General features: G+C 40.8%; 1 non-coding gene across 1 annotated transcript; it reads left to right on the top strand.

The window, feature by feature from the left end:
* The first annotated feature begins 16,040 nt into the window (after positions 1-16,040).
* LOC129563665 (U6 spliceosomal RNA) lies at positions 16,041-16,147 on the top strand. The gene has a single exon (XR_008687405.2). It is a non-coding gene; the product is annotated as a U6 spliceosomal RNA (small nuclear RNA).
* The last annotated feature ends 585 nt before the right edge of the window (positions 16,148-16,732 follow it).

The raw sequence follows: 16,732 nt of genomic DNA, 5'->3' as shown, positions 1-16,732 counted from the left end.
TGAGGCTCAGCTAAGTCAGAGCTGAAGAAGAACGGTAGCAGATGAGGCTGGAGAGGTGGGCAGGGGCCAGTCTACACAGGCAGACTACATCTGGTATGCTCAGAAGTTTAGATTTGACTCCAGATTAAAAAGAGAACCAGTGGAGAATTCCAAGTGAAAGAATAATGCTATCTGATTTGTTAAGAATGGATTCCTCTCGTTGCCATGTGGAGAATGGATTGTAGGGCAGCATAAATGAGAGATGGGAGACCAGTTAGGGCTTTCTACAGCCTAAAATAAGACATGAAGTGGCTTGGATTAGAGTGAAAGCGGTGAAAATGGAAAGAAGTGTATGGATATGGCATATCCCTCTTTTGAGCAGAGTTAATGGACTGGATGTGGACAGCAGAAAAAAAAGGGACTCGAGCAAAAATAATTCACAGAGCTAAGTCCCTGCTGTCTATTCTGGTAAAAGAGAACACCGTTAAGCCTAGGCAATGGATATAGTAAATTGATGCAACCAAGGCAGTATAGAGGATTAGGAAGGATGCAGGCTTTGTCTGGAAATTTAAGCTCAAGTTCTGGTTTCATCACAAATAATTAACTTTGGACAAATTTTCCTATGTCCCTGAGCATATACTTCCCTCATGTATAAAATGATAACCATCATGCCTTGTCTTGTAGGATTGTTGCTAGATAATTGATGAAAAATACTTAACAGTTTTGTTTTAGTCTCTAAGTCATGTCCAACTCTTTGTGACCCCATGGACAGTAGCCCATCACGTTCTGTCCGTGGGATTTTCCAGACAAGAATACTGGAGTGTGTTGCCATTTCCTCCTCCAGGGAATCTTCCCAGCCCACGGATGGAACCTGCATCTCCTCTACTGGCAGGCAGATTCTTTACCACTGAGCCACCAGGGAAGCACACTTAACACAGTAGTGACAAATAATGCTAGATTACTATTATTCATTTCATTAAGAATTACTGATAGGAAAGCAAACTGTCATCTTTTCTGCTTAGCTTCTTATTAAATACCTAATCACATCATCCTCTTGGATCTGAAAGCAGCATCTCGTTCAGTTGGGTCCACAGAAGAAAGATCACTGCTCTCTGGGTATTCACCTTATGGCAATAGGCAGAAGGTTTCTGGGTTTGCCCCAGGCATCCTTGCCAGGGATATCTGGCAGGTAAGACATTTTCATAGGCCACCCCTGGCCAACACTGCTTAAGTCAACTAGGATTTCCTTGACTACACCTGACACACTCAGAAGCACTACTCAAATGTGTATGCTATATAATACATAATAAAACTTGGTTATTCATGGATGGAGTCATACTGTGATAGAGTTGCACTAGTCATCTGCTGTATCAGCATCTTTGAAAAAAATTTTAGCCATGACCTATAGTAAGAAATACATCATAATTCAGGAAACAGTGTGTAATGGGACAAACCATCATGAAACAGCCTTTATTCTTACTACCCGTGATGCACTCTGAATATTTCCTGTTCCCACCACGACTTTTGTTTCAACTTCTGGTCACAACCCATTAAATTGATTTCATAACCTATTGATGGGTCATGACTCACAGTTTGAAAAGTTATGCCAGAGGGCTGCAGCAGATTGTTCTATAGCTGAGGATGTATTTATTTCTCTAAACCTCCTTTTCCAGAAAGTTTGTTTCTCTAGGCTGTGTGGTTTGCTATGATTTTCATGTATTTGAACTCTACATCTGTAAAAGGCATTTACTGCTTGTAATTTTTCAAAGGATGTGTCTAACTCAAGAGTTAGCCCATCTGTTAAGACCTATTTATTGCTTTTTAAAAGAAAAAATTAAAAGCAAATTAGGAATTCCAGGCTTACATTTGGAGAAGGCAATGGCAAGCCACTCTAGTACTCTTGCCTAGAAAATCCCATGGACGGAGGAGCCTGGTAGGCTGCACTCCATGGGGTCGCTACGAGTCAGACATGACTGAGCAACTTCACTTTCCCTTTTCACTTTCACACATTGGAGAAGGAAATGGCAACCCACTCCAGTGTTCTTGCCTGGAGAATCCCAGGGACGGGGGAGCCTGATGGGCTTCCGTCTATGGGGACACACAGAGTCGGACACGACTGAAGTGACTTAGCAGGCTTACATTAACCAGGATATTTTTTTTCCTTTTGTAAAACTTCCATCTGTCTGCCCTCTTTTGGACATAACTCAAATAGGAGCATTCATCTCATCAAATCAAAAGTGGGCACTGTCAAAAAGCTGTCAAAATATCACGCCAGCTGCTTTATTTTTTAAGGAGAATTCAAATCAGATTTAACGTAAAAAGTTGTTTGTTTTGTTGCTTTTCATTCCATCCATTATAGAAACACAGACCTCAGGCTATTGCTTGTAAGAATAAGCAGTAGCCTTCCAGGGGCAGTCCCAAGGTACACTAAGATAAATCAGGATGACACAGTTCCGCTGGGGCGAAGATGAGTAGTGGAGAAACAAACCACTGGAAGAGCTAGGGTAGACCAGAGCTCTAGCTCTGAGCCCCATTAGACTGGGAATGCCAGAGAGGGGGAGATTATTCCATCTGACTTGTTTTACTCTCTCTCACAGAGCCTGCTGCTGCTGCTAAGTTGCTTCAGTCGTGTCCGACTCTGCGCGACCCCATAGACGGCAGCCCACCAGGCTCCTCTGTCCATGGGATTTTCCAGGCAAGAACACTGGAGTGGGTTGTCATTGCCTTCTCCAATAACAGAGCCTAGCTCAGAGGAATTCAATACCTCCAACTCCAATCCCCTGGCAAGTCATTTAATCTTTGGTTAGTTCTCTTTCTTGACCTAACCTAAATTAATAGCTGTCTATTCTTGCCTGGAGAATCCCATGGATGGGGGAGCCTGGTGGGCTGCCGTCTGTGGGGTCACACAGAGTTGGACACGACTGCAGCGACTTAGCAGCAGCAGCAGCAGCATTCCCCAAAAGATCTAAGAATAATCAGGAATTAAAGAGTGCAGTGTTAATAGATAGAGGGACCAAGAAGTCATGCCCAGTTATCAGATGACAGAGCCTGAAGCCCCTTGGAGAGATCTCCCTCTCTTCCTCCCCAAGATGGGTGTCTCAGGACTGTGTGCTCAGGACTACCACCCTACCACCACCACAGATGCCACACCTGGAGGGGAGGCTGGTGATCTTCAATGGTTAACCGTGATGACACTGAAGTCAAGGAGACCCTTCTGTTCAAATTCTGACCTTCCCATTAAGATCTGTATGACCTTGAAAATAATCACATAATCTCTCGAAACCCATTTCCTCCTTGTTATAGGATTATACTAGAATAAATTATATAGACCACATAACACTCTTGCAAAAAGAAAACCCTGAAATAGCAGAGGCTAATATTGTTTTTGTTACGGTTACAGTTATGAAAGGAAGAAACTTAAATATGAACAGCTGACTCATTGGAAAAGACCCTGATGCTGGGAAAGACTGAAAGCAGAAGGAGAAGAAAGTGACAGAGGATGAGATGGTTGGATGGCATCACCAGTTCAATGGACATGAACTTGGGCAAACTCTGGGAGATGGTGTAGAACAAGGAAGCCTGGCATGCTGCTCTCCATGGTGTTGCAAAGAGTCAGACACTACTTGGCGACGGAACAACACAATAGGTAAAGAGCAATCAAAACAAAGAGAGATCTGTAAAAAGAAGAGAAAGAGAAGGCATGCTTATGATGAATGTGATAAGACCAAATGCTTCAATTTGAAAAGCAATGACGTAATACAAGAGACTGAAGCTGAAAAAGTAAAGCTGGAAAATTATTTTGAATGGAATATTTAGGAAGAATTGCTTCCCTGAATCAGCCTAGTTAATGTCTTGGGGGTTGGGCCTTATTTAATCATGTATATATCTTGTTACCTGATCATAAGGGTTTATTAAAGCAGAAGTTTATTTTTAATTTCCCTTCACATCATTTTCATCTCTTTTTGCCACATTCTATCTGAAGAGTCCTCCACTAGAAAGCTAATTTTCGTTTACTCAAAACACGCTTATGATGGACCCTATCACATCTTTTCCACTAATCCTTTATTATTCTGTGATGTTAAATCTTCTGTGGTTCTAATCAGAGACCCTCTTCAGTAGTACTTGGGTGTCCTGTGTGTATATCTGAAATAAGAAGTAATTAAAGGGGGGTGGGGCAGGGGATCTTCAAGTTTGAAAACGTTGATAGAGTAGAAATAATTATGACAACATTTTGGTTGGGTTTTAACAGCATTTCTTTACTTTTAGCATTTAGTATAACCTGTTTACTTGGTCTTCCCCTTTCATAAATAAGAATCTTGTCTCCAGTTTTCAGTTCAGTTCAGTGACTCTACTAATGACATCTGACAGGGTTCTTTTCAATGCAGGGTTTCTAAAAAATGTGTCTTAACTACCTAGGCGAGACTACCTTTCCATCCCAAATCAATCCACTTGTAGAATACATGTATTTATGGAAAATGAAATATGTTTAGTTTACTTTTCCCGTGCTTTATTTTAGTATTCCAGAAATTCTTTATCCTCATTTCTCATTGGTCAGCATTTGGTCATGGTTCTCCAGACTATCCATCAAGTAACTAACTAATGATGAATAAGCAAAATGTGCCAAGGAAACTAATTTCAAGAAACCCTGCTATTTAAGAAAATTTGTTTGTAAAATAAGTATTGCCTTGTAATGTAGATAAACTTCTAATTTATCTAGAACTTGTAATTAGACTTCTGTAGAACACTGTTCTATCCCTGGGTCGGGAAGATCCCCTGGAGGAGGGCCTGGCAACCCACTCTAACATTCTTGCCTGGAGAATCCCATGGACAGAGGAGCCTGGGGGGCTACAGTCCATGGGGTCACAAAGCGTCGGACATGACTAAAGTGACTGAGCATGAACACAAGAGCACTTTCTTAAAGTGAAATCTCAAAGGTACACCATAGAAGTAAAGCAAGCCCACATTGAAATCCCAGTTAAGGGGATTTCCTGGTGGTCCAGTGGTTAAGACTCGAGTTTCCTACACAGGGGACATGGGTTTGATTCCTGGTCAGGGAACCAAAATCCCACATGCCATACAATATGGCCAAAAAAAGGAATATTAAAAAAAAAAAAAACAGTAGAAAAAAATCCAAGTTAATGTCTCTTATGTGTAGTCTTGGGCAAGCTACTTAGCTTATCAAAACCTCAGTTTCCATGTCTGTTAATGGCCGTGATAATGTGTACCTTGATTGTTGTAAGGACTAAAACAGATAATTAACACAACATTGTAAACAAACTATGCTTCAATTTTTTTAAAATGTGATGATGTGCCTGGCCCATCAGTTCAGTTCAGTTCAGTTCAGTCGCACAGTCGTGTCCGACTCTCCGCGACCCCATGAATCACAGCACGCCAGGCCTCCCTGTCCATCACCAACTCCCGGAGTACACTCAAACTCATGTCCACAGAATCGGTGATGCCATCCAGCCATCTCATTCTCTGTCGTCCCCTTCTTCTCCCGCCCCCAACCTTTCCCAGCATCAGAGTCTTTTCCAGTGAGTCAACTCGTCGCATGAGGTGGCCAAAGTATTGGAGTTTCAGCTTTAGCATCAGTCCCTCCAATGAGCATCCAGGATTGATCTCCTTTAGAATGGACTGGTTGGATCTCCTTGCAGTATAAGGGACTCTCAAGAGTCTTCTCCAACACCACAGTTCAAAAGCATCGATTCTTCGGCGATCAGCTTTCTTCACAGTCCAACTCTCGCATCCATACATGACCACGGGAAAAACCATTGCCTTGACTAGACGGACCTTGGTCGGCAAAGTAATGTCTCTGCTTTTTAATATACTATCAAGGTTGGTCATAACTTTCCTTCCAAGGAGCAAGCGTCTTTTAATTTCATGGCTGCAATCAGCATCTGCAGTGATTTTGGAGCCCAAAAAAACAAAGTCTGACACTGTTTCCACTGTTTTTCCATCTATTTCCCATGAAGTGATGGGACCAGATGCCATGATCTTTGTTTTCTGAATGTTGAGCTTCAAGCCAACCTTTTCACTCTCCTCTTTCACTTTCATCAAGAGGCTTTTGAGTTCCTCTTCACTTTCTGCCATAAGGGTAGTGTCATCTGCATATCTGAGGTTATTGATATTTCTCCCAGCAATCTTGATTCCAGCTTGTGCTTCTTCCAGCCCAGCGTTCCTCATGATGTACTCTGCATATAAGTTAAATAAGCAAGGTGACAATATACAACCTTGACGTACACCTTTTCCTATTTGGAACCAGTCTGTTGTTCCATGGCCAGTTCTAACTGTTGCTTCCTGACCTGCATACAGGTTTCTCAAGAGGCAGGTCAGGTGGTCTGGGATTCCCATCTCTTTCAGAATGTTCCACAGTTTATTGTGATCCACACAGTCAAAGGCTTTGGCATAGTCAATGAAGCAGAAATAGATGTTTTTCTGAAACTCTCTTGCTTTCTCCATGATCCAGCGGATGTTGGCAATTTGATCTCTGGTGCCTCTGCCTTTTCTAAAACCTGCTTGAACATCTGGGAGTTCACGGTTTACATACTGCTGAAGCCTGGCTTGGAGAATTTTGAGCATGACTTTACTAGCGTGTGAGATGAGTGCAATTGTGCGGTAGTTTGAGCATTCTTTGGCATTGCCTTTCTTTGGGATTGGAATGAAGACTGACCTCTTCCAGTCCTGTGGCCACTGCTGAGTTTTCCAAATCTGCTGGCATATTGAGTGCAGCACTTTCACAGCATCATCTTTCAAGACTTGAAATAGCTCAACTGGAATTCCATCACCTCCACTAGCTTTGTTCGTAGTGATGCTTTCTAAGGCCCACTTGACTTCACATTCCAAGATGTCTGGCTCTAGGTCAGTGATCACATTATCGTGACTATCTTGGTCGTGAAGATCTTTTTTGTACAGTTCTTCTGTGTATTCCTGCCACCTCTTCTTAATATCTTCTGCTTCTGTTAGGTCCATACCATTTCTGTCCTTTATCGAGCCCATCTTTGCATGAAATGTTCCCTTGGAATCTCTAATTTTCTTGAAGAGGTCTCTTGTTTTTCCTATTCTGTTGTTTTCCTCTATTTCTTTGCATTGATCACTGAGGAAGGCTTTCTTATCTCTCCTTGCTATTCTTTGGAACTCTGCATTCAGATGCTTATATCTTTCCTTTTCTCCTTTGTTTTTTGCCTCTCTTCTTTTTACAGCTATTTGTAAGGCCTCCTCAGACAGCCATTTCGCTCTTTTGCATTTCTTTTCCATGGGGATGGTCTTGGTCCCTGTCTCCTGTACAATGCCTGGCCCATAGTAGCCACTTAATAAAGGCTAGCTATTTTCTATTAGAAAGTCTGGTTATAATAATAAGAGACTGAGGAGCTGAAGAACTAGGCAAGCAGGAAAATTATTTTTAAATGGAATATTTAGGAAGAACTACTTCCATGAATCAGTCTCAGTGGTGCTAGGTCATCTTAGACTAAGCAACCAACCCCTGTGTATCCACTGGTGGGGCCCTTTGGGGGAAAGCCTGAAAGCTTAGACTTCTATCTCTTTGGAGAGCTTTGCCATTATCCTTATTTCCTTCTGTGTCATTTAGTAACCTACCTTATTTGATTTATCTAAGTATTATCTGGGTCTGATTCCAGATTGCAAGCTAGTACTGACATTTGTTAATGTGATGGCTATATGTGTTTTGGTCACTCAGTCGTTTCCAACTCTTTGCAACCCTATGGACTGTAGCCCACCAGGGTCGTCTGTCCATGGGATTCTGCAGACAAGAATATTGGAGTGGGTTGCCATTCCCTTCTCCGAGGTATCTTCCTGACTCATGGATCGAACCCAGATTTCCAGCATTGCAGGCAGATTCTTTACCATCTGAGCCACCGGGGAAGCAGATGGTTCCCTGATGGCTAAGCAGAATTAAATGAGATAATGCAAAGCTGGCATCTTAAGTGCTTACTTAATATTGTTATTATTTCCTAGCAAGTAAAAATAGTTGGATAATATGATCCCTGAATTCTCTTCTATTTTTTTTAATATTTCATGTTTTCAACCCAAAAGACACTAGCATGACTTGCTAAAAACTATGCAGTCTTTCATCTATAATTACAAAACACACTGTGCTCTTAAAACTGAAAGTTTTTCATAATTCATCTGTCTGCAAACTTGACCTGAATGGCTAGAAAGCTATTTATAGTCCCTACATATTTTGCTGCAGAAATATTCATGTGTTTGCAGGATATTTACCCCAGACTCTTCTGACTGTATTATACAACACACACAGATTGCGTCATTCCTTTACAGTGGCCTGTAAACACTATAATTCAGGATCGGACCTGGAAATCCCGAGATTCACCTGTTACCAGCTCTTTTCCTACAGAGCTCAGCACAGCGCCTTGCCTAAGGCAGTCTTCCCCATTTAACTGATTAGATTCTTGTGAAGTAGTTTCCTGCCTTGCAATTGTCCTGACAACCCAGGTTTTAGTCACTTGACTCAACAAAGATGGGGAAGAAAAAGAAACCAAAATTAAATCAGTAAGTTTGTCTAATTATTAGAAAAAAAAACATTTTTAAACCTGAAATTATTGATTGAAAATATGAGATTTAGGCATTATATGAAGACTTCACACAAACACCCTTCTAAGACACTACCACTACTGTTACCAGACAATTTGCTAAGTTTTTTTTCAAAGAACTACACACTATTTTTCCCAAGCTGTAAACAGTATTTATTTGAGTAGGAAATGGCAACCTATTCAGTATTCTTACCTGGAAAGTCCCATGGACAGAGGAGTCTGGTGGGCTTGGGGTCACAGAGAGTCACACATGACTGTGTGTGTTTTACAGGTTTTACTGTTTCAGTTTGCCTGGCATGAGGAATTTCCTGAAATGGTGGGAATTTCAGTGCTAAAAGAGCAAAGGTGTGAGAAAACTGGGAGGAGTTATTCATGCTATTCTGAAGCTATTTTGGTCATGATTTTCTTCTACTCTTTTCCTGCTTGGAAAGCTAGGCATATCACTTTTGAGCAAGTAGCTAACTTTTAAACTATTCACAAGGAAGGGTCATCACAAAAACTGCTTTCAGATACCACATGTCTGCACACTTCATATTTAAACAGTATGCTCTGCCAAGTGAGAAGCACAGAAAAAGATAGGAGAAACAATTTAGCACTAATAGGCAGACTTTGCTCTTATTGTCATTTGCTTCAAGCTTATCTCTATATGTCCATTCTTTTGTAACAGCAGTGCCTTATTTATGCTTTCACAAAATCATCCTGTCACCATATGATCCAGCAATTCCACTCCTAGGTATACGCCCAAAGGAACTGAAAGTAGAGACTCAAACAGATATTTGAACACCAGTGCTCATTATAGCATTATTCACAATTAAGAGATAAATGAATCAACAAATCATAGTATAATGGAATATTATTTAGCCATAAAAAGGAATAAAAGTTCTGATACATGCTATACCATAGATAAACCTTAAAGTCATCATGGTTTATGACTGAAAGGAAGGAAACGATAAATGAAATAAGCCAGAGATAAAAAGATAAATATTGTATGATTTCACTTGTATAAAATACTTAGAAAAGGCAAATTCATAGAGACAGAAAGTAGACTGAAGTTACTAGGAGCTGCAGGGAGGGAGAATGGTTAGAGAGTTTCTGATGGGGTGATAAAGTTTTGAAAATAAATAGTGGTGACGGTTGCATAATCAGATCAGATCAGATCAGTCGCTCAGTCGTGTCCAACTCTCCGCGACCCCATGAATCACAGCACGCCAGGCCTCCCTGTCCATCACCAACTCCCGGAGTACACTCAAACTCATGTCCACAGAGTCGGTGATGACATCCAGCCATCTCATTCTCCGTCGTCCCCTTCTCCTCCCGCCCCCAACCTTTCCCAGCATCAGAGTCTTTGCCAGTGAGTCAACTCGTCGCATGAGGTGGCCAAAGTATTGCAGTTTCAGCTTTAGCATCAGTCCCTCCAATGAACATAATGCCACAGAATTGCACATTTTAAAATGTCAGGTTTTACATTACATGTATTGGGTTGGCCAAAATGTTCATTTGAGTTATTTTCCTTAAGATGTTATGGAATGAACTTTTTGACCAACTCAATATTTTATCCCCAAAATACTCCCAAAAATTCACTGAAAAAAGTGAATTGGGAAAATTTAGGCAAAGTATTAAAATTTTAAGTCTATGACTAATGCATTATTAGACCATTAAACAAGTTGGATTAATTAATCTAAACCCAGAATTATACCTGATAATATACTAAATATACCTTTCTCTGTGTCTTCAACACATCTCTCCTTTCTATATACAGGTCTATAGCCAAAGGTTAAATATTTTTAAATACAGTCAGAGATTTCTTCTATATTCTATATTAAAAATAAGTGCTTAAGCATTGTGAGTGAAGTTAACTGTTTAAAATACCAGAGGAGAGGCAGCTTTTCAACTCAAACTAAGTAACACACTATATACTTAAGAACAACAATCTTCAGAAATATGTATTCCCCAGAACTTGGGGGACCAAAAGTGTACCTTAGAGATGTAATATGCCAGGAATACACCTTGTCCAGGCATCATCCTCTGAAGCTCCCAACTCCCTGAATCTTGCTTCCAGTTGTCCATTCACACAAGTGAGTCTCTTCTAAATCACACCTGAGGGATTCTTTTTTGCATATAGATATTTTTTCCTAAGGCATTTGCTGTAAAGATTATATTTTCTAATTGAATTACTTTGGTACTTTGGTCAAGAATCAGTTGATAAAATACATTGAGATATATTTTAGATCCACTATTCTGTGTTTTTTAACTTTTTGCTTTGCATTGGAGTACAACCAATTAACAATGTTCTGATAGTTCCAGGTGGACAGCAAAGGACTCAGACATACATATATATGTATCCATTCTCCCCTATTCTTTCTAATCCGTCCATTCCTCCTAAAGGGAATCAACCTTGAATATTCATTGAAAGGACTGGTGCTCCAATACTTTGGCCACCTGATGCGTAGAACCAACTCACTGGAAAAGATCCTGATGCTTGGGAACACTGAGGGCAGGAGGAAAAGGGGATGACAGAGGATGAAATGGTTGGATGGCATCACTGACTCAATGGACATGAGCTTGAGCAAGCTCCAGGAGATAGCGAAGGACAGAGAAACTTGGCATGCTGCAGTTCATGGAGTTGCCAAGAGTCAGACAAGGCTTAGCGAGTGAACAACAGTTCTCCCCCAAACTCCCCTCCTATTCCAGCTGCCACATAACATTGAGCAGAATTCCCTGGACTATGCAGTAAGTCCTGGTTACCCATTTTAAATATAGCAGCGTGTACATGTCAATCTCAAACTCCCTAACTATCCCTTACCCCACTGGCAACCATAAGTGCATTCTTTAGGGCTATGAATCGGTATCTCTTTTGTAAATAAGTTCATTTGTATCATTTCTTTTTAGGTTCTGCATCTAAGGGATGTCTTATGATAATTCCCCTTTTCTGTCTGCCTTACTTCATCAGTCCACCTATGATGCTGCAAATAATATTATTTCATTCTTGTTAATGGCTGAATAGCATTCCATTGTATTCTATATATGTACCACATCTTCTTTATCCATTTATCTGGAAATGGACATTTGTTTACATACCTTTGCTACTGTAAATAGTGTTGCAGTGAACATTGGGGTGCATGTATATTTTCAAATTATAGTTTTCTGCAAGTATGTGCCCAGGAGTGGGATTGCTGGATCATATGGTAGCTCTATTTTTAGTTTCTTAAGGAATCTCCATACTGTTCTCCATAGTGGCTGTACAAATTTACATTCCTACCAGCAGTGTAGGAGGGTTCCCTTTTCTCAACACCCTCTCCAGCATTTATTATTTGCAGATTTTTTGATGATGGCCATTCTGACCAGTGTGAGGTGATACCCGACTGTAGTTTTGGTATAAATTTCTCTAATAATTAATGATGTTGAGTACCTTTTCGTGTGCTTTGGGGCCATCTGTATGTCTTCTTTGGAGAAATGTCTATTTAGATCTTCCATCAATGTTTTGACTAGATTGTTTGTTTCTTGGTTATTGAGCTGCATGAACTTCTGTATGTTTTGGAGATAAATCTATTGTCAGTTGCTTCACTTGCAAATAGTTCTCCCATTCTGTGTGTTGTCTTTTCATTTCATTTATAGTTTCCTTTGTTGTGCAAATGGAGAAGGCAATGGCAATCCACTCCAGTACTCTTGCCTGGAAAATTCCGTGGACGGAGGAGCCTGGTAGGCTGCAGTCCATGGGGTCGCGAAGAGTCCGACATGACTGAGAGACTTCACCTTCACATTTCACTTTCATGCATTGGAGAAGGAAATGGCAACCCAATCCAGTGTTCTTGCCTGGAGACTCCCAGGGACAGGGGAGCCTGGTGGGCTGCCATCTATGGGGTCACACAGAATTGGACACGACTGAAGCGACTTAGCAGCAGCAGCAGTAGCAGTTGCTGTGCAAAAAGAGGGTCAATGTATCTAGAAATGCAATTGGTTTTTCAAGCTGTATGCACAATAAATCTCTAAATTCAATCCTGTGACTTTACTAAACTTATTTATAAGGTCTAGCAGTTTTTCAGAGATTGCTTAGAGCTTCCCACATTGAGTATCATGTAGTGTGCAAAGTCTTCTATACCCTGATAATCTGCCATCTACGTCTATCAGCTCTGAGAGAGGAATATTGAAATCTCTGACTATGATTATTGATTTCTATTTCTTTTATCATTTCTGTAATTTTTGGTATCATGTAGTTTGAATTTCTTATTATACATCAGCATACTTAGGACTGTTACACTCTGGATGAATCAACCATTTGTCATTATCCATGATAATATTCCTTATTCTAAAAGTTACTTTATCTGATATTAATAATAATCACTTCAGCTTTCTTTAAATTAGTATTTGCAAGATATGTTGTTATCTATCCTTTTATTTATTTTTTTGGTCCAAAATTAGCTGGGTTTTTTTTCCTTTTATTTTTATCTGTATCTTTAGAGTTTGCTGCTGCTGCTGCTGCTGCTAAGTCGCTTCAGTCGTGTCCGACTCTGTGCGACCCCATAGACGACAGCCCACCAGGCTCCCCTGTCCCTGGGATTCTCCAGGCAAGAACACTGGAGTGGGTTGCCATGTCCCTCTCCAATGCATGAAAGAGAAAAGTGAAAGTGAAGGTGCTCAGTCATGTCGGACTCTTGGCGACCCCATGGACTGCAGCCCACCAGGCTCCTCCATCCATGGGATTTTCCAGGCAAGAGTACTGGAGTGGGGTGCCATTGCCTTCTCCAATCTTTGGAGTTTCAGTTCAGTCGCTCAGTCGTGTCCGACTCTCCGCGACCCCATGAATCACAGCACACCAGGCCTCCCTGTCCATCACCAACTCCCGGAGTTCACTCAAACTCATGTCCACAGAGTTGGTGATGCCATCCAGCCATCTCATTCTCAGTCGTCCCCTTCTCCTCCTGCCCCCAACCTTTCCCAGCATCAGAGTCTTTTCCAGTGTTTAGATGCTTTTAAATAGTACATCATTGGGACTTTATTTTTAATCCAATCTGATAACCTCTGCCTTTTAGTTGGGTTATATAGGCTAGTATTTACATTAAGTACTATTATTAATGATTATTGATGTCATTGGCTTTACATCTGTGTGTGCGTGTGTTTATTAGTTGCTCAGTCATGTCCGACTCTTTGGGACCCCATGGACTGTAGCCCATCAGTCTCCTCTGTCCATGGGATTTTCCAGGCCAGAATACTGGAGTGGATTGCCATTTTCTTCTCCAAAGTATTTTTTCTTCCAATTTTATTGAGATATTATTCACATGCTTTGCTTAGTGGCTCAGTCATATCTGACTCTTTGTGTCCCCATGGACTGTAGCTTGCCAAGTTTCTTTGTCCATGGGGACTCTCCAGGCAAGAATACTAGAGTGGGTTGCCATGTCCTCCTCCAGGAGATCTTCCCAACTCAGGGATAGAAACCCAGATCTCCTGCATTGCAGGCGGATTCTTTACCAGCTGAGTTACCAGGGAGACTTTTCCATCTACTATCTTGCTATTTATTTTCTATTTGTCCCATCTCTTCTTTTTTTTTTCTCTCTTTGCCCGTCTTCTTTTAGAATAATCAAATATATTCTATGATTCCATTTTATCTTCGTTTTGTCTTATTAGCTATACTTGTTTGTTTGATGTGTTGCTCTAGATTTGTCAAGGGAAGATAAGACCACCATTCAATATCTGAAATAAAAGGATAATAGAAAGGAAGAACTGTGTTGATCAGGCGCAGTATGTCAGTGCAAAACAGACTACTGATTTTATATTTGGTTTGGGGAAGTGTGGAGTATTGGTGGACTTTGAGAGGTGGAAGTGGAAATATGACTACTTAGGTGAAATTATCGTTGCTTGGTTGGCATTCAGTGTCATGTTTATGAAAGTGAGTTCATCCTGGATTAACCCACTTCAGTACTGAGGTGCTGACACTGATTGGTTGACTTGTGAAAGCATGATCACTGAGGTTGATCTCAGGTGGCCTCGGCCTGCAATGGCTTGGATGGGGGTTTGGATTCCTAGCCAGAGATCGGGCTGGGTCACGGCAATGAAAGCACCAGATTCTAGCTACTGGACTAGGGGTCAGTGACAAGGGCCCTGGCCCTCAGCTTTGCAGAAAAGAATTTCCACAAAGACAAATGTAGTGAAGCAATTAAAGTATTTATTAAGAGGAAAAGAGTACAGTACATGTGGGTAGGGATGCCGGGAGACTCAGAGGGAGAGTCCCTGGTCACTCCCTCGCAGTTTGAATTACTCTTGTCGGGTATTTCTTCCAGGTTTCCTTTGTTTAGTCAGTTTGATTTGCCTGGTTCACAGCCCGTATTTGGTACCTCAGGATCCTTCCATGTATGTGCACACATCTCTTAGCCAAGACAGATTTCACCGGAAAGGCATCTGGGTAGAACATCCCTTGACATTGCTCGCTCTTTGGCCTGCAAGGAGCCTTCTCTGCATATGTGTGGTTGGGGAGGTCTCCTGACTTTGAAAATAAGATATATGTGGTCTAGACAGGGCCTTCTCCCTTAATTGTCCTGCTATTCTTGTCTTGGAGTTTTAGCTAACAGAGGATGAATCTCCAATTGCTTTAGCCTGGGGTTGGGGACATCTGCCTTCTGTTTCAAAGTGAGTTGTTGATTGATTAAATAGGTTTAAAGCTAATTCTGATGGTTGCTTTTCACCATGGCCAAAGCCTTTTTCTAAGTTGGTAGGAACTTTTTTATTCTCAGATTTTAACGTGTATTTGTAGCTTACAATGCTGTACTTTCAAATATTATACCACTTCATATATATTGTAAGAATCTTACCACATCATATCTCCATTTCTCCCCTTTCATCTATTGTGCTCAGTCCAGTCCAGTTGCTAAGTTGTGTCTGACTCTTTGGGACGCTATGGACTGCAACATGCCAGACTTCCCTTCACCAACTACTGGAGCTTGCTCAAGCTCATGTCCATTGAGTCCTTGATGCCATCCAACCATCTCATCCTCTGTTGTCCCCTTCTCCTCCTTCCTTCAATCTTTCCCAGCATCATGGTGTTTTCCAATGAGTCAGTTCTTTGCATCAGATGGCCAAAGTTTTGGAGCTTCAGACTCAGCAGCAGTCCTTCCAGTGAATATTCAGGACTGATTTCCTTTAGGACTGACTGGTTTGATTTCCTTGCTATCCAAAGGACTCTGAAGAGTATTCTCCAACACTACAGTTCAAAAGCATCAATTCTTAAGCACTCGGCTTTCTTTATGGTCCAACTCTCGCATCCATATATGACTACTGAAAATGTGGTTCAATATCTTATTGCTAATGTGGTTCTATATTTTATTTCTATGCAATTATTAATCTAAAAATACATTGCTATTGTTTTAAAATAATCATCATGTAGTATATTTAATGAGAAAAAAGTTTTCTATATTTACTCATATATTTGCCTATTCCAGTTCTTTTCATTCCTTTGTGTAGATCCAAGTTTCCATTTTCCTTTTATTTGATGAAATTCCTTTTACAGTGCTCGCTTCAGCAGCACATATACTAAAATTGGAATGGTACAGAGAAGATTAGCATGGACCCTGCACAAGGATGACACACAAATTCGTGAAGCATTCCATATTTTTTGGAGCGTATATACAGAGTGAAGTAAGCCAGAAAGAAAAACACCAATACAGTATAATAACGCATATATATGAAATTTAGAAAGATGGTAACGATAACCATGTGTGTGAGACAGCAAAAGAGACACAGATATATAGAACAGTCTTTTGGACTCTGTGGGAGAGGGCGAAGGTGGGATGATTTGGGAGAATGGCATTGAAACATGTATATTATCAAATGTGAAATGAATCGCCAGTCCAGGTTTGATGCATGACACAGGATGCCCGGGGCTGGTGCACTGGGATGAACCAGAGGGATGATATGGGGAGGGAGGTGGGAGGGGGGTTCAAGATGGGGAACACATGTACACCCAGGGTGGATTCATGTCAATGTATGGCAAAACCAATGCAATATTTTAAAGTAATTAGCCTGAATTCCTTATAAAGGCTTTTTCCTCCACCTGGAGCACTCCCCCAAACTATCATCCACTTCCCTGAACTAGTTAATTAACTCCAACTCAATTTTCAAGAGAAGGAGAAATATCATATGATATCCCTTATATAAAGAATCTATAAAGAAATTATACAAATAAACTTATTTATAAAAAC

This window comes from Moschus berezovskii, chromosome 9 (assembly GCF_049115385.1).
Source record: "Moschus berezovskii isolate FMDL1 chromosome 9, NW_MosBer_1.0, whole genome shotgun sequence".
Classification (NCBI taxonomy): domain Eukaryota; kingdom Metazoa; phylum Chordata; class Mammalia; order Artiodactyla; family Moschidae; genus Moschus; species Moschus berezovskii.
This window is presented reverse-complemented; position numbering and strand designations above follow the sequence as displayed.